Source organism: Centruroides vittatus, unplaced genomic scaffold, assembly GCF_030686945.1.
Source record: "Centruroides vittatus isolate TY-2023 unplaced genomic scaffold, ASM3068694v2 contig_543, whole genome shotgun sequence".
Taxonomy (NCBI): Eukaryota; Metazoa; Arthropoda; class Arachnida; order Scorpiones; family Buthidae; genus Centruroides; species Centruroides vittatus.
Genome location: NW_027122319.1, coordinates 441,648 through 461,986, shown reverse-complemented (window position 1 = coordinate 461,986; position 20,339 = coordinate 441,648). Strand labels below are relative to the sequence as shown.

Sequence of the window (20,339 nt, the reverse complement as noted above, 5' to 3'; positions counted from 1 at the left end):
GTATAGTAGAGGTTACGCTTCAGTCGCTAGTCGCTGCGACTACATAGAATCAATTCTAATAAATTATAAGAGAGAACGAGTTAACTGAAAAAAATTCTTGTCGCATCGCAAACGTTCCGAGACTTACTATTTATTTTAGAAAACAATTGCGACAAAATATTAGCGATTATCGAAATATTCTTGTCGCTTCTCGCAAATACCGGTTATGCTGACTACGCTGACATCACCCGGCTATCTGGCTGATTTTATTATATTATCTTTCATATCTTTAAATATTATAGATTTAAAAATAAAAACATATTTTTGTAATAAAAATTGCAATTGAGTATACTTTTTAAAAGAATTTAACGAAGGAAATATATCAAAGAATTGATTGTTTTACAAATTTGGAAAGCAATTATCAGAAAAACATCATTTAATTAGTATCATCATCATATTAATTAAAAAAGATTAATTAAAAGGATGATAATTATCAGACTTAAAGTACTAAAAACTTAATAGCAAAAAGAAAACTATTCTCTCATTTTTATTTAAATTAAACGATCACTATATGTATTAAAACATCAATATCTTTTCCCCTCAACATAACTGAAATACGAATTTTTAATTTATTAACTTATCATCCAACTGAATTTCCAATTATTTTTCTTTATATACTATATTTGTTTCATATTTGACATAAAACAGGTTATGACAGAATGTTATGCTTTCGTAGTAATTCAATATAAATTGTATGTAGTTAATTATTATTATTATTATATATAAAATTTAAAGTATAAATTACTTTAATAAAATTTGAGATGAACACTTTTCTTTCTTCTTTTTAGACAAGACTGGAATATGATTTTATAATGTGAAAGAGGAAAATTTTTCCTGATAATTTTTGACAGATAACGCAAATTCACAAGCGAATGTTTGGCTGGATACGAGCCAAACATTCTCTTCGCCAAATAAAATCCTATGATTTTTGACAATGTATATATAAAAGAGAACCTTGAGCGGAAAACTTATTTGTTATGTTTATCAATTTTGATAAATTATTTTTTAAGAAAGACCTTTGAGTGTTTGCTCTTCAACTGATCAAGAGTGTATATATATAAAATTTCCAGTTATGGTAATTTAATGTCATAAATATTTGACTGGGGAGAAATGCTATTGAAACATTGCCATCACCACAGTGCCAGTCTGCAATTTTTCATCATATTTTTAAAATTTATTTAATTGAAAATTCATGCTCTCCACCTCAAATTAGTAGTGAGTTTTCCCTGTACATCATACTTTTTCTGTTAGCAACAGAGTCATACTGTCATTTAACTCTTTAAACAGGAAAAATTTTCCGATGCAAACCGGAAGTTACGTTATTTAATCGGGGCCTTCTGCCCCTAATTTTGTCTTGAATTACATCTACATCTAATCTTGACCTTCATTTACCTACCACCGTTCTCGAGATTAAGGAAAGACAGACATATAGACAGACGTACCATAGTGGAAATTTATAGGTCTACAATTTTTATAAATTGCAGCCCAATAATGTAGTAAGTTTAAAGAGATAAGTTTTAAGTTTAGAAAAAAAACAGTTATAATTGATTTGCTTATATAATCTAAAGAAAAATGCAAAGGCTGTTTTCATTCTATATTTAACTCTACATATCTCTACATATATCTTTCAGATGTACACATTTACAAAATACTTTTATGTATATAAATTTTTCAATAATAAATACAATATTTAAAAAACTTTATAATACACTATTAGTTTGTAAAACAACTTAAATTAATATAGACAGTTAGTTGAGATAAGGAAAATTATTAAACAGGTGTAGGCGGCATATTATAATGATTTGATCTTGTCGTTGTACAGTACATTTTCATAGTATTATACACTTTTTTCCTATGCTATAGCCTACATTCCTAATTTTTTGAATTTAGAATTTATCTATTACCTATAGAATTTAACCTAATACCTATAGAATTTAAAATGTGTGTTTATATAGGTTATATATAAACACACATTTTTAAAAATCTGTGTTTAAATTAATTATAGAGATTTTTGGACGATAACACGGATCTGATATCATTTAAAAGTCGAATTTTTTAGACCATTTTTTAAGGTCAAATTTATGGCATCGACTATACATGGTTACTAATTTTGAGGGGCTGAAATTCAAACTAGAATTTAAAATACCAAATCAGTAGCAGAAGCTCAACTGATCTCTAAACAAATAAAAAAAAAAAAAAAAAAACCACAACGAATTACAATAATATTAAAGATTCGACGCTCCTACAGAAAACGGGCCCCCTAAATTGGGATTAGAAAAAGAAAACTTTTAAAATTGTTTTATCAACATGAAAATAAAATAATCAAGTGGTGACTTTACTATTCGAAAAATATACAGTATTCCACATACGCTCTTAGATGATAGAAAAAGCATTATCTTGACTGTTCCTGTTTCAGTTTTGTTTTTATTTATATCTGTATTTAAACGAATAGGTTTTATCTGTCAACTTTTTCATCTTAATTATAAAATATTAAGAAAGATTATATTAATTTCATCGATGTTATTTTTATAATTTGTTACCAAATAGAAGATGCTGGAAAATGATTCTTTAATTTAACATAATTTTGTATAAATAAATTTCATGTCTCAATATTTTATTTAATTACTTTCTTTGTTATTTTTATTTTCAATTTGAATCTATTATTTCTCAATCAAACTTGCTACAGGAAGCAAAAGATAATTTTAAGAAAATTACAGAATATAAATATCTTTTTTTTCATCATTTTTATAGTGTTCTTCTGTAACTGTAATTAATTTAAATTAATTTTATTAGCATTTTCATTAAAATAATATAACAAATAAATTCTTTGTTATTTTGAATCAGTCTAATATCTAGATTACAGAATTAGAGTGAAGCGTGACTGATTGTTTGATTAATTTCCTTTACATTCAGTATTGTAATATATATATATATATTTATATTTATTTATTTATTTATTCGGAATTAATTAGTGTACTTAAAATAATTATATATGTTAGATAAAGCTAGGATTAACTAGTTAAACACCTATAAACATTTTATAGTGTCTAACTATCAAGACTGATAGTACATTATTATACAGAAAATCTATATAGGTTAAAAGTATAAGATTAACCTTGTACTTGTAAGCTGACAAAATTATCCACTTATTTCCTTCATAATTCTATATGATCTAGTTTAAAAGTTATTTATAAAAAAATGAATTCGATTTATAACAGTCATGAGGATAAGTGTTATATATTATTTTAAATTGCCATGAAAATAAATTTATAAAATATTTATTAAAATATTTAAGAAGAAAACTTAAAATATATTGCTAAAACTTATTACATAATCCAAATTATTTAAATTTTCATTGTAATTTAGGTTAAGGTCGAGTTGACGAAAAATCTATGCGTATCAAGCATTTTCAGCATGTTATGCCAATGAACATGAAAAAGAACACTTCAACATAACATTTACTGTCAAGCTATGATGGATATATTTATTTATAATAAAGCATATCTTTCTAGATGAATGAACAATTATAAAAATAGATTTTAATACCTTTACGGAGTGTAAGTTTTGAGATCTCACGCTTTAGGGTGATTTTCCAACAGATATAACTCCAAGAAAATCCAAATTTGTTTTTTATAGCAATTCTACTATTGTAGCAATTTTATTATTTAACAGATTTAATATCTAAGTACAAAATTAATCAGACTCTTAAAAAATAAAATGAAAACAAACATTCTATCAATTATTTTAATTTATAGATTCACTATATCTTGTAAATGATTTTAAAGAAATGTTTTTGTTATTTCAACCATATGGACGTCTAAATTATCTCTATACCAATTAAGGCATGTAATAACAAAGTCGAGTTATTAGAAATGAAACTTGATACACATTTGGCCACATTGCACAAAATATTTCTGAGAATCAAAATTCGGGTCTTATTAGTTTATGTTTATAGTGTTCATAGTGTAATAATTGTCTTTTATTTTTCCAATTTTTTTCCTTAATATCACTTTATTCGATTTACTGTGTGAAGAATATAATTAGTGAAAAGAAAATGATTAAATTGAATAGTTATTAACAAATCTGATTTTATATTCATACTAAGTATTCATTAAGTTTATAAGATTTACAGTTTTTTTCATTGTTCTTTATTTTCTAACACTATCATTAATTTAATAGTCTGCAAGTCTTTTTTTAGGCTGGATAATCAGATTACTATAATTTTTGTAAATATATTTTACTATAAGTTATGGTTATTATAAACATAGAAAATATCGTAGATATAATTATTTTAATTATTACGAATAATGTTAAAATTTTGAGTGAAAAATAAATTTGTAACTAATAATGGAAAGGAATGTTTTTATCTTAAAAATTAATATTGATTAAATGAAATAGGGATTGATTTTAAATAGTTTAAAGGTAGCTGAAAGATTTCAATAATTAACTAAATCAAAAAAGTCATAAAGTTTTCAATGTTCATTATTTAAAATGATTTTGTTTCAAAAATATTTATCCTTTATAATTTTTTTTGTCCTGTGAAAGCAAGAGGGCCTTTTTAAGTGACCCCATTATTGGTTTGGCCAGGCCCACAGTGGGGCAACAGAGTGGTGAGGAACGTGGCCTAACTTACCTGAACAGACCACCCAAAAACCCTAAGTTTTTCAACCTGTCCGGATTCAATCCCGGGATCCTAGTTTAAATCAAATTAGTTCTTTTTCACTTAGGATATTATTAAATTTAACTTTTATGTGCTGTTTTGCTTTTTCCATTGGATCTCTTCCATTCTTGATATTTTTAAACATCTTTTAAATTATTAGTGACAAAACCGAAGAATAAAACCCAACTCACCGTCAAAGCAAAGCGCCGCAGGAAAAACTCACGCGCACTTGCACTTCCAAGCGAAAAGCGAAGTTCTGCAGGATGGCAGGTATACGGGGCTTTTCTGCTCAGTCATTAGAAAAGCCCTTATTGTCAGCATTAAAAAAAAAGAAAAAATAAATAATCGTTTACAAGAATATATTGTATATTTTGAAATAAAAGCCATTTTTCCTTATTTCGATATTACGTAAGAAAGTAGTAGTTCCAATAAGGCAATTGATCAATTTTTACATTCCTACACAGGTGTTAAGTATAGTAACTTCTCTATAATTGATTAATTTTTGAATGCAAGATATTGGCTCATTAAGACTACGTGGTGGTCACCAACTTATATAGGCCTGATTTGCAATGAGCTCGGACATCAAGGTTCGAGGATGAGGAAACGACCCCGTGATAAATTATGTGCCTGGATCGAACTCAGTTCTTTAATTCTCTGTAACAATAGAATAATATTTCATCGCGTGACCTCTTACTGACTGCTTTATAACTTATTACGTGGTACGATTCAAAAGTTCGGAGAACGCAGTAATCTACGACAACAAAAGCATGTATTTGAAGTTACAGCGTATGAAATGGATTCTACCAAACCACCTATACGTGTTCAAATTAATTTCACCCATGTCATGTGATTAAACTTGCTGCTGTTTTTTCCGGAGATAGTTACCTTTGTCCTGCGACGTAATCAAAGTGGAGTTTTAAGAACAACCGTGACCTTTCACCGTAGAATCACCGTACACCTTTCTTAGCAATTTTAAAATCTCCGTAGGTGTTTTACCTAAACGCTGACAAAATTTAATGTTGGAGGTTATTCTTGAAACTTCACTTTGATTACATCTCAGGACAAAGGTAACTATCTCCGGAAAAAAACAGCAGCGCTCGCGGTTTAATCACATGACATGGGTGAAATTAACCTGAACACGTATAGGTGGTTTGGTAGAATCCATTTCATACGCTGTAACTTTAAATACATGCTTTTGTTGCCGTAGATTACTGCATTCCCCGAACTTTTGGATCGTACCACGTATGTCCATTATCTTTAATAATATATAAAAATTTGAATTTAATTTTTTTAAGACGTGACCGAATTATATATTATGTTGTACAATCTTTTTATTTGTTAAGTTTTTACTGGATACATTATATCAGCTCATATATTTCTAAAATTAAATGATAACAATATATATACATACTGTATATAATTATTTTACATATTAAATAAAACACAATTTATGCAGTATTCTTAATTAGTTTACAATAAATATGTTATCTGACTACTTCATAACTACTGATGCTTTAACTAAAGATACCAGAACTTTATTTAGTAATAACTGTTCCGGAAATAAACAAAACAGAATAAATTTAGCTTATTTTTGACCGGAATTTCCAACTTGAATTAAAGTTACGAAAGCGTTTAAGCATATAGAATTTGTTATTTTTTGTAATATTAACGCTTATAACATTTTATTTTAAGTCTAAAATTCTCAAAGAAAAATTTTACTTCAAATAATGACTAAAATTATATATACTTCACATGCTTTTATAGGAAAAGACATTGTCAGTTCAAGCGTCATATTTTCGGTTTGTTTTCCTATTTTTTATTTATCAGGTGAATCTGCTAAAAATAATTCTTTGAATCTATTTTAAAAACTACATTCGTTGAAACGAGCTATTCTTTCATTTGAAACCCAAAAAAATTGAAATAGAAAGCAGAATTTCAATTTAACTTAATTATATTTTTATTACTTTTTTGAGTTTACGACAGTACTTACGTAATTTTCATTTAAATATAACAATAAATCCATATTTTCATTTGAGCAAAATTTTTCTCATAATTATGCAATTTCAAGTTAATTAGCTAGTAAAAAGGTTATCTAGTATTCTTATAAACCTTATGACCTAAATTTCCCTCAATTTTTTAATGATATACTTATTATTTATATAAAAAGTATACAAACTTAAACGAGAACTATTAATGTACTCCATACTATAAGTATTATAATATATTGCAGGTCTATAATTACCAATAGTGACTGTTGAAAATATGAAGTTGATTATTATTAATTAACTGTTAATAATTTAACTATTAACAATTAATTAATACTTAATCAACGGTTAGTTTTTTAAATATATATTATGCTTCTTAACTACATTATCGACTCATCAATGAGTCCTTTTAGAGAGAAGAATATCATTTTTATGGCCTTAGTGGAAAATACAATATCCTAATGGGCTTATATATTAATATCCAGTAATATGCCAGACCAGGATCGAGGAATAATTACAGAACAAGTTAATATTATGTTTATATTACATATTGTTCGCTTTTGTATTGTATTTAAGAATTTCCTGACTATGTGACATGTGTTTATTATGGTTTATTTATGTAATATGATGTACTCTAAAGTATAGTCTATGCTGTTGTGAAGTCCTAATGTTTGAAGACTTTTACGTTAATGTATGTGGTATGACACATGTGCAAGAAAGGACTACAGACAATAAATACCTTATTCATCCACCGTAGGTGCTTCATATTTGTATTTTATATTATTATGTTGGGTTAAGTGAGAGATACTCGGTTAACACCGGTGGTTGTGTACTATGCCGGACCAAAGTCAAGGCATAGTAACCAAAACAGAAATTAAAGAAGTTATTATTGTTATATTATTATTATTATTATTATTATTATTATTATTATTATTGGTATAAAAATATAATAATAAAAATATAGCAATTTAAACAACTTTTTATAATGGTTTAAATTAATAAACAAGGTTTTAATCTGATTAATGTTTTCAACAGCACAACCTTCAAAACATAACAAGAAAATTCATCGTTACAATAATAATGTCATTTCCAGTCTATTAATTTGCAGATTTCCATAACCTTGAAGTCAACATTAATTTCAATAGTACATTCAAATTTCTTTCTCATGACAACCCTATCTAAATTTTCGTAAAGACTATTGTTTATCAGTTTTGACAGCAAAAATTTCTCTTTTTTTCTTTGAATATAGTTACTTTGCGTATAGTTAAAATAACTTATACTACTATTGCTTAACTTCAAAACATAAATAATAATAGTAATAATTTTTCATATACAACCGAGGGGCTTGTGGAAAAACGGTGTATCCCACATTACGAAGTTTACGAGGGAACAAAGGATTTGTGTTTCAATTCATCAACACTTTAATATGCAGCGTTTTATTAATTAATATGGGTGAAAGCCTATGAGGCTTACTTAAAACGTTGCTTATTAAAATGTTGGTAATTTTTTGTAGTTTGCGAGATATGCCATTTTTTTCACCAAGCGCCCCAATTCATATCATTTTAAGACAAACATTCAAAATTTATTATTATTTTATGGTGTCATCGTCAATTTCAACAAATTTCCGTAACTATTACAAATTTTGATATTATGAACGTTATCACGTTGTACTACACCATGTATAAATAGAATATATAACACAATAAAGGTTTTAGATTGAGTGTGTTCCGGACAAGACACGACTTGCAAGACATCGTCTATATAAGTTTATGTAATGTAAAACACATAACATACGTCACTTCATATTATATAAAGTTTAAAACTCCGGTTGGTACCGAATTCTGAGTGATAGACCGAGATCGAGTATCGAAAGGCGCATGTTTAACGCTCTAAAGTGCGAGGTTATAGAGAAAAGATTAGGTTGTCTACCTATAAAATTACCATTGATTTCACGGAAATTATGCAATTAAATAATATAAATAATTTTTAATAAATGTTTTACATTTTTTCTTTAACTTAAATAAATTACTAATATGATTAAAATTTGTTTAAAAATTCATAAATTATGTCATTGGATTATATCAGGGGTGGCCAACAAGTCGATCGCGATCGACCGGTCCAGCGCCGGATCCAATAGGTGCGAGGCCCGACTGAATTTTTTTTTGCGGGGCCCCTCAAACTTTAAATAACAAAATTAATTAACTGTTAATTTACATATTGAAATATGTTGTTTTATTTTTAATAATAATATACCTAGATATTTATTTTTGTAACATGCACTATTTTTAAATATATAAATTTTGACGTGATGCGGGGCCCCTTCAAGCGCGGGGCCCGATTGGCACCAATCGCTCCAATCGCCTAAAATCCGGCCGTGGACCGGTCGATCGCGAAGCCAATTTTGGTCAGACCGCTCGCGATGTCTTTACTTTATGTGTTACACTTGTAACTGAACGCAACGCCTGAACGTCACAAGCAAACGCAACAATATGCATGCAGTTATGACTCGACTCATAGAAAAACACAGCCATTTAGCTTGAATATTTGGTACTGTCATACGGTAGCTTCTTTTCTTTAGTACATGTATTAACAATATTATTACTATTTCTCCCATTATTATTAAGGTAATACAGTAAAATAGATTTCAAATCTGTCTTTATCTGTAGCTAATTCGAATTAATATTGTTAATAATTACTCATGTTGTTTTATTTCCCCTAAATGTGAGTCTTTTGGCCCGTTAAATAATTATGTTGTTTTTTACGTAGGTAGATGTACAGAGTGTTTCAGTACGACATGCACTCCCACGATCGATAGATTAACAAAGAATAAATCTAAAAATCTTATATCATTCTTCCATGATAATCTTCAATCAAATTATCAGCCATACTGTACTTTTTCATATTTACGAACAAATAGTACCACAACTTATACATTACAATTGATAAAAAAATTAAATTATATTGTAAGTTACTAAAAATCTATCTTGAAAGATTTTTTTAGGTACCGCCTGTACGGAATGAACTGGTAGCTGCAAATATCAAAAGTTGGGTCTGGAAATTTATTTTTTTATGAGCCTTATATCTCGAAAACTTAATAAGTGGTTTAAAAAATAGAAAAATAGTTTTGAATATATTTTGCTTATCTACCCATAGCTCGCGGGAGTGCACCTCGTACTGAAATACAGTGTATAAACATAGTATGTATTACACACCTCCCCCTCTCCACTTAGACTATGCCTATGACAACAAGTCGATCGCGACACATTTTTAAGATAAAAAGTAGATCTTATGTACACAAAAGTTGGCCACCCCTGGATTATACAATGCATTTGTTTTATTTAAATACAAAAAATATCACTGAAAGTAATTACAGTCAAACCTGTTTTTATGCGGGGGATAGGGACCGCATAAAAGAAAATGCATTAAAAAAAATCGCGCGAAACTTCACGAGTGGCTATAAAAAATAGTTTTCGCAACACAATTAAAAAATATTTTTTTATGCGGTTCCTATTCACCGCATAAAAAAAAGTCTCACGTAGAAAATAACTCGAAACCGTACGAAATAACTAGGAATTGCTTTTTTAACTCCTTGGGCCTTTTTCTGCAACACCTAATGGGGAAAAAATCCTCTAAGAATTTTAATTTTTATATTAATTAATTATTTCCACTTAAATACGAATCTAACATTAAAAAGTTAAAAATAATCGTTAAATAATGATTTTATTTGATAAATATAGCTGCAGGAAGTGTTATTTCATTTAACAAGGCGTGAAATTTTACACCTGCAGTCTAAAGCTGGAGGGGAGCTAACTTACCGCATCTGTTCAAATATAACATAATATTTATGGTTTTTATGCTATTAAAATAAGAGGGGACCGAAATAAACGTATGAGAAAAAAATTTTACTGAATAAAAAATGAAAAAACCTGCTGATGTCATAGAAAACAACCAATAGAGTTTTTAAAAATTTTACAGCAGTCAATTATGTTCCAATTTGATTGAAATTTTCATATACCGCACAAAAAAATTGCACAAAACAAGTCGCACAAATAAAAATCGCACAGAAAAAGACCGCACAAAAACAGGTTTGACTGTATTTTTATACTGTGGTAGTTAATTTGTGGCATTGAGCAAACACCAATAGAAAATATGTAATGCTTTCTTCGCTTTACATAATTCCGATACTTGTACCTTAATTATCCTTAAGAACAGCATCAATTTTCAATTAATATTTTCGAATTTAATATAAAGAACGAATAATGAAGTTAAAGAACATTTTTCTAAATGTTGGATGCAAAAGAAATTAGAAGGCAATAAAAATAATATAATTGTATTAACAAAAAAAGAAAAAGAAAAGAAAATTTAAAAATGTTCAAAATTTAGAAAGTATGATATGAATAAGTTAAATGACCAGTTTCCACCTTACTTCACGGAAAGAGGGAAGGAGAAGCGATTAAACCGTTGCGGATAACCTCAGCGGAAAATTCGTCCAGTGATTCCCATTGACACTGTTTCGGTTAGTAAATTTTTCCCGGAAGTCTTTTAACGCATCGCCGTGACTGTCGAAAATGCATTCCAACATTTAGAAAGCATTTACTGTTTATCAGATATTGCTAACAGTTGTATTAACATACGAAAATTATCAACCCAAAGCCAGGACTATCGAAAACTTTACATGGATTCGGGGTGAAATGGGTCCCTTTTGCTCTTTATTTTGATCAAATGAAATACGTAGAATGTTTTTATTAATAAATAGCAGTCTTAAAGATTTTATTTTTTGTTACTAAAAATAACATTAATTTAGGCTACATGAGTAGAAACTACTATAAATTCTTAAGTTCTTTCTAGTTCGGGAAAAAACCCCGGTTTTCCCCTTTTGACGGCCATGCCTAAAGCGATTTGACTGATAAAATGTTCGTTGATACGAAGTCGACTCAAAGTGGTGGCGGTCGTGAGGTGACGTCAAAACTGCCCTGTGACGTCATCAGTGTATTTTCCATTCGCGCAAATAGAAACTATTTGCGCGAAACCGCAGTAATTATTTAATGCGACATCGTCACATTGCCGTACTGAAATTTTTAATCATATTTTTAATTCATTTAATTTAAAATATATTCTCTCTATCTCAAATTAGTAGTGTCTTGTCCCTGTACATCATACTTTTCCTACTAGCAATGAAGTCGCGCCCTATCATCTATCTAACTCCTTTCGGGGAGAAAGTTTTTGAATTGGAATAACATGACTTCCGTTGCAAACCGGAAGCTTGTATATAGTTAATCGGGGCCTTCTGCCACTAAGCTTTCCGTATCTGATTTGAATTTCGTCCATCTAACTCTATTCTCGAGATTAATTAAGGATGGACAGATAACAGACACAATTTATAGGTCTACAGTTTATTCAAATTGCAGCCCAATTACTACATTTATTATGTATAATTAAATAATTTATATCTCTAAATTAGAAATTATATAAAAAGTTAATTCGTTCCATTCATTGGATGGATATCTGATTTAGTTTAAGATTTGTATTCTAAGTGACAATGGTGCACTTAGGATTTAATTTTGGAGGAAGCCGAGTTGAACAGATAAAAGTCGTTTTTAATGCGTATTCAATAAAATTTTCCCTTATATGACCGCAAATTCATAAGTAATGTAGAAATAGAAGACGCCACACAATAAAATAAAAAATGAATCTTAATTAGGAGAATATTTCAGGAAAAGTTATTAGGTTTTTTTTTTATTCTTACTTTGGAGGTGCTTGGTCCTCTTGGTCCCCCTCCGGGTGCACCACTACTAAGTGTTATTTGTTTATTTGAAATATTAACTACTCAATTAATATACGAATAACAAAATTTTTATTTCCTCTTTTATCAAATTTTATGGTATTTATATTGAAAGTTTAACTAATTAGCAGAGACGGACACAGCTTATTATTGACAAACAACAAAGGCTTCATGGAAATGAATCCCGGTACATGAAATATGATGAATTGGATTTGATTAAATTTCATGCATGACTTTTATCTCCGATTGGATCCTGTCATCAGTCTTAAATTTACTTATTACTGATAAACTGAATCACAACGTTCCATCACTGTTCATTAATCTGATAAACATCAGATTAATGAACATAGTGATGGAATATAAATTTCAATCCAAATCTTGAATTAACTAAGCAAAGTTATGAAGAACTGAAGTATATTCGAACTTCCAATTTAAATATTTACTAAGTTAATTTAAAAATATTTGAAAATCATTTTAAAAAATAATCATGCAAAGTTTAACGATAATATACAAGAATTTGTTATTTTAAAATAGACAGTAAAAGTATGAACTTAAAATTCGAAACAAAAAGAAGTTTGATGTAAAATTTTAAGAGAAATATATTTCAAATATCTTGAGAAAAGGTATAAAGTTAAATTTAATACCTTGAATTTATTAAATTTATTTATCGACACTCTACGTAAGGTCAGTTATGTCGACATTTTTTATTTATAGGAAGTCAAGGGTGTAATAAAGCGTTCAAGGTATTCATAGCAGTTACAACATTAAAAACGTCAGTTGAAGAATTAATTCGAATATACCTTAAACTGGTTTTTCTTTGTTCCCAATATATAAAAATAATAATAGGCCTACATAAACTTTAACTTTTTATTTGTCTTCACGATACTTAATTTATTAATTAGTATGCAAGACAACGATCATACTGTACAAACCCTAAATATTTTTCTATTTAACATACATTTATAAACTTTTAAATTAAATTTTAAAACTGTACATAAGACTTGTCTGAATTTATATAACAGATTACATATTTTATGCTCTTACGCAGATCTATTGTAAAGTTAATACCTTACAATAATATTTTATTTTATATTATAATATAAAATGAAATACGTATAAGGGATAAATGAAAATATTTCAATTTATAAATGGTTAGTAAGACCATCTACATATACAAATATTTTAAAATAATATGCAACGTACAATAACATTAATGATCTAGTATATCATTTTTAATAAATAGTTTTCTACACATCTTCTCTAAGATAAAAAATTTCATTGATTCAAATAAGAATTTCGATTTCAGAACAAAATGCGAAAAAATTCAGAAAGAAATCGGTTAACATTATTAAATATGTTAATCATTTTTGATTATTTGTCACAAATAAACTGTCCATTATTCTCACCAAATTATTGCTGTTAATTGAGTTTATCTTGTTTCCTTTTGTCCTTCCTGTTGATTTGATATGTATTTTGGAAAATCTCAGTAAATAATAATAATAATAATAATAAAATAAGCGATCATTACTGCGTTGTACCTCAATATATAATCAAACGAGCAATTATTTATTATGACATCGTCACAATCCGAGCTGCAATATTTAATCATATTTTTAATTTATTTAACTTAAAATATATGCTTTCCACCTCAAATTAGTAGTGTCTTGCCCCCTGTACATCATACCTTTTCTATAATAATAGAGTCGTGCCGATCATCTATTAACCGCTTTCAGGGAAAAATTTTTGAATTGAAATAACATGAATTCCGGTTTGCATCATAAGTTCATATATAGTTAATCGGGACTTCCTGTCCATAAGGTTTCCACGGTCTTGTCTTTCATCTATCTAACTCCGTCCTCGAGAGTAAGGAAGGATAGACAGACAAACGGACAGACGACAGTGGGAATTTACAGGTCTACAATTTTTTCAAATTGCAGTCCAATAAAAAGAATGTCGTTATATCGTCTTCCAACAGATCGGATCTGAAAATGTGGAAACAATAATTGAAGGTTTTAAAAAGTCACGAAAGTCTCAAAACATTTTTGTTGCTCTCTGCACTGCCGTACAACTGATTATATACTCCCTTGTAAAAAGATATTGTACCTCTGTTTATTATCTGGGACGGATTTACTTTAAAAATATAGTACGATATACTACTTTCAGTCACTGTCGAAGATCGAACTGCTCCTATAGTTTATTTCATTGGCGAATAGAACTTTTAAGGACATATTTTACCAGCTAATCTATTATAATAGGCTTTAAGCGGTGCAATCGTTATACTAAACGCCAGTTCATGCTTGGTTAAAACCTGATATTGTCAAGTTTTCAGAACAGTCTTTAGATAACGTACAGGGTTCTCACTCAAATGTACAAAAAATTTCCTGGCTATTTTATTTTTAACTTTATTAACATCTCAAAAAGACTCTTTACGATTTTATAATTCATATTTCCGTTACTAAAATAAGCAATACTAAAAAAAGTTCATTTGAGTTTTAATTTCTGTAAAAACGTCAATGAAAAGCAATAATTAATAATATAGTAGTAATAGCAATGTAAAATCCTCGAATTAAAAGCCTTCAATTCAAAGGGTTTTCAAATTTAACTAATAAAATTCTGTATTTCCTAAACTACATTATTCGTTAATTTTCTGTAATGAAACGGATTTTAAAACCATTTTATTTATTCATTCTTGTTACGGATAATGTATTTTTATTTATTGTAATTTTCTATTACCTGGATATAAAATATTTAGCGAAATTTGTAAAACTTTTTACGTAAATATAGTTGATGATGTGTTTCAAAATATAGTACAGGCAATCTCTGAACTTCGACTTTCGGACTAACGTGTTTCTAAAAATGTAAATGAAAGTAAAGTATCCTAAAATTGAACGAGTTGCATTTTTATAAAGCTAGTTACACTCTTAGAGAACTAAAATTAAAATTATAAAATCACTTATTAAAGTAGTAATTTAAAAATTAAACTTTTCCATATTACAATTTATAACATTACTTAGTGTTAAAACTAAAGATTAAACAGAAAATAGATTTAAAAAAAAAGTAATTTTCAGAAATGATTTTGCTGTTACCAATACCAAAACTGCCAGAAATAGCTCCAGCATAGAATTTCCCAGAGATTTCGGAGATCCATTCGTTCAATTCGTTAAATCGAAGATTTACTGGATTAAAACTATGATCAAAAACAAACAAATAAAAAATTAATAATGATAATTAGCCGAAATATCCAATAACGGATCCAGAAATCTTTAGAGGAGATGCAGAAAGGAAATCATACGCATTATAAAATTTTATAATTACAGTAAAGTACAGTACATAGCTATATTCGGGAAAACACCAGGAGCGCTACGCAACATTCCAAATTCACCCTTGAAAATACTAATCATCGTTACAGCTCATAGTAACTGTGATAATCAACTACTAAAATAGTTTGGCTGATATTTTCCTTAAATACTGCACGTTACATGATTCTCAGATAATACATAATTTATAGAGAGTCATATACGTGGTACGATTCAAAAGTTCGGGGAATGCAGTAATCTATGACAACAAAAGCATGTATTTGAAGTTACAGCGTATGAAATGGATTCTACCAAACCACCTATACGTGTTCAGGTTAATTTCACCCAAGTCATGTGATTAAACCGCGAGCGCTGCTGTTTTTTTCCGGAGATAGTTACCTTTGTCCTGCGACGTAATCAAAGTGGAGTTTCAAGAACAACCTCCAACATTAAATTTTGTCAGCGTTTAGGTAAAACACCTACAGAGATTTTAAAATTGCTAAGAAAGGTGTACGGTGATTCTACGATGAAAGGTCACGGTAAAGTCGAAATGTTGGAGGTTGTTCTTGAAACTCCACTTTGATTACATCGCAGGACAAAGGTAACTATCTCCGAAAAAAAAAAAACAGCAGCGCTCGCGGTTTAATCACATGACATGGGTGAAATTAACCTGAACTCGTAGAGGTGGTTTGGTAGAATCCATTTCATACGCTGTAACTTCAAATACATGCTTTTGTTGTCATAGATTACTGCATTCCCCGAACTTTTGGATCGTACCACGTATAATAGTCGACGTAATTAAAATCTCGATATGAAAAGCTGGCAACGTGTTGCTGGAATTTCCTGGCATTCTTTATTTGTTTTAACCCCTAATAATAAGATATGAAGGGTGTGGGGCCATATCTCCTGAACCAATGTTCCGATTTTCCTAAACATTTCGAGAAACATTTTCTCAATACACAGCCTGTCTGTAAAATTTCAGAAATTTTCGACCCCCCCAAAAAAAACCACACAGGAGTTATTAAGTTTCAAAGTGGGTAAAAAAATTATGCCCCACACAAACATTCATGCATACTGAAAAATCCCAATTTTTTAAGCATTTCTCGATGTTTCAAGGCCCCACGGATCAAAAAATGTAAAAATCTTAGGGGTCTTGTTTTAACCGATCGTCATGCTTTCCCACTGTTATTTAACAGCCAGAAAAATAAAATTATTATATTGTTATTTTAGTTTTACATAACCAATAATTTATTTGTTAAAATGAGAGATTTCAACAAATAAATTTAAATAATTTTTCGTTAGATTTTTTTCTTACTTCCAAAATGTATTCAAAAACTAGTCCAAAACTCTCAATTCACGAAATTTTATTTAATTTATTCAATTTGCTATTTTTTACTGTTTTTCATTAGAAAAAGACATACATTCAACAATTATCAATATTTAATACAATTTAAAGTTGATTATAAGAACATGCTAAAATAAATAAATAAATAAAAACGACTTAAAGAGCAAAATCGGTAAGCTCTTCTATCAACACATTAAAAATAATAACCAAATATTTAACGATCATTAAGGTTTTATATAATGTGTTAGCAATATTTTGTGGGAAAAAAACATCACAGTCAAATCATCCGAAAAGTTCTTTAGGATCTTCTCTGCGTACGTAGGAAGTTTACGTAAAAGTTTTTGTTCATCAAGTAGTTGGAAACACTCTTATAAAATATTTTGTGAGGTTTCAACAGCTTAAAAATTCTTGAACTCGAGTTTAATTCCCCGGGAAGCGACCTTCAAAAATTTGCCAGGATTCTCGGGAATTCCAGTACTAGAAACGTGAATTTGAAATAAATATTTTTCTTTTAATATAACAATTGTTGTTATGACATTAACATTAATGTCATGAATGGCATATAGTTAATGTAATATAACCACGATGTTTTACATTAACTATACGTAACTATATTTACATATAGTTACAAGCCGTGCCCAAGAATATTATTTACATATACTCGTGTTTAAAAGTTAAGCAAAAAAGTGAAGAAAGCGGGTAAAAAGAAAGATATGTATTCCAAGTGAAACTTTCACGGTGTAACAAGAGACTGTACCGTGGGGAATTGCAAAGAAAATGATCAATAAATAATTAAATGCTCAAAGTAAACAAAAACAGGATTTTGGACGGAAACAAGTTCATTGATGGCGGTTGTCCATACGAATATGATCACTTTATGCTGGAAACACATTCCCTACAAGGTCAATTTATGATAAAAATAGATCATCTATGACGATTTGAGGTATCTGTGCCCATATATGGAGCAGACATGTTATTAGCTCGTAAAGGGTCCAGGGAAGGTCATGGAGAGAAGTTAAACGTCTCCCAAGCATGTCCCATACATTCTCGATAGGATTCAAGTCGAGTGATCTCGCTGGCCATTCCGTACGAAGCAGTGTTTCCGAGATTAAGTACTGGCGGACAATGCGAGGCCTGTGAACTCGATCATTATCGTCAATAAAAATGGCACGAGGGTGAGAAATGAGCGAATATATTGTGCAAGGATGTCATCTCTATATCGCACTGTAGTCACACGAGGGAAGACAGGGATCAGTGCGACCGCTGACAGCAATTCCTACCCAAACCACTAAACCACCGCTTCTGTATGCGTGCAGTTCGCAGATGTTATTAGCGTAAAGCGAGTTTCAGGCGTTCTCCAGACCAATAACCGTCGAGAATCAGTCTTCAGACCAAACTGTGGCTCATCCTTGAGGAGCAAAGCATCCCATTGTTTTAGAAACCAGTTAAGGTGATCTCTAGCCCAGTTTAACCGGGCCTGTCTGTGCGAGGGAATCAGAGGGACGAAAACTGTCGGTTATCTTGCTTACAGGTAGCCGTCTGTAAACAGTTTGTCGAGATATCGCCATTCCTGTCGACGTTGCAAGTCCGAAGCAAGGTGATGAACAGTGATTGACCTGTAGCGTCGTGCTTGCAGACATAGAAAATGATCATCCTGGGCAGTGTACAGTACATATATATACTGTGTTTTGTGTTATTAATCAATCACATTTTTCATCGAAATTTGATCGAAAGATGTTGAAGAGGCGGGGAGAGTAATATTTTAAAAATAATTAAATAATATTCATTTTACGAGTAATCATTCGTATTAGTAATTTTATGCAAATCTGTGTTTGTTTGAAATTAAAAAAAATGAATGAATGATATGAAAGTTATAAATCAATAAATGTATTTCATTTAGACTTAAAGGTAATAGTAGCAATTATTAGAAATGAAAACAAATAAAGAATGCCGAGAAAGTCTAGTAACAACGTCGCCAGCATTTTAAAATTGTACCTTTGCTGTTGTCTCTTTTCTATGATATTGTAATCACTTTTTCCTGTTGTCATTATGTTGTACTAATAAAGTTTGATTCGATTTTAATGCCTTCTTCTTAGTGTGTAACTTTTTTGTCAAGGTGTCAATTATTATTCTATTAAATAAAATCAATGTTTTATTGTTATTTTATTATTAATATAATCCTAGTATTTATTTATTTTTTATGCAAAGAAATTATTAATATTCATATAAAAAATCTTTCCTATTGTTGTAGTTAAATCCAAAATGACAAATATATATATATATATATATATATATATATATATATATTTGTCATTCTGGATATAACTACAACATTTTGGATAAAGACATTATATATATAATGTCTTTAAATTCCATTAATATTTTTGAATAAAAAGTATTTGCGAGAAAATTTACTTATGAATAAAAATTTATTCGAATGAAAAATTATTATTATTTAAAATTTTATCAAAAACATATAACCTATATTAATTACATTTTATATAATTATATAAATGAAAAGTTTTATCATTCCTCTTCTATAATTAAAGCAATCTGCAATAGGAATTACAGTATTTATAATGATTTCTTTATATAATACTAATAAACGAATTGAAGTTTTAACAATAGAATGGACAGCCGATAGGATATATCATCCGCCCGGTAAGAAGATAAGTCCACCAGTCTACAAACTTTAATTGTTTTATTGTATACTAATGAAACATACCAGCAGGATGAATTATATCTCATTTGTAGTTCAAGCTTCGAAGCAACAGCGAAATACACAACAAAAGTTTATTCTTTTATACTGGGACCATTCATTATACGTATGTATACTGGTACTCATATGGGAGAAAAATACAGTCAGTCATGTCGACAGATGAATACTAGAGAGGTTTTTTTTTATAATACTGTACTTTTTCACAGGGTACCTTTGTGTTATTATATATCTATATATATAATCGAGACGAGTTGATAATAATAAAAATCAGCGCAGAGCCCAAACGGTTAGGAGTTGAAAGTTGAAATTTGGTACACAGTTAGGGTACGTCACGAGAACGCACACTAAGAAGGGATTTTTCGAAATTCCTCCCCACAGAGGAGAGGACAGGAATAAGGCTTAACACTTCCATCAACAATGGAAGTATTACGTAACAATGGAATTGTTAAGAGAAAGCGACTTGCAAGACGCAGATACAGTTTTTTTCGTTTTTGCGGGAAATCGAACATATTT

General features: G+C 29.3%; 1 protein-coding gene across 7 annotated transcripts in view; it reads right to left on the bottom strand.

Annotated features, from left to right (window-relative positions):
* Window positions 1–20,339, bottom strand: part of LOC136978490 (very long chain fatty acid elongase 6-like) — a 96,208-nt gene that overhangs the window by 24,778 nt on the left and 51,091 nt on the right. The window contains exon 1 of one of the 7 annotated variants that reach the window (XM_067274205.1): window positions 6,447–6,571. The exons of the other annotated variants lie outside the window; for them this stretch is intronic. The gene's annotated coding sequence lies outside the window, so the exon portion shown is untranslated. Of the gene's footprint in view, window positions 1–6,446; window positions 6,572–20,339 lie in introns of those variants that run through there. 7 annotated transcript variants of the gene reach the window in all.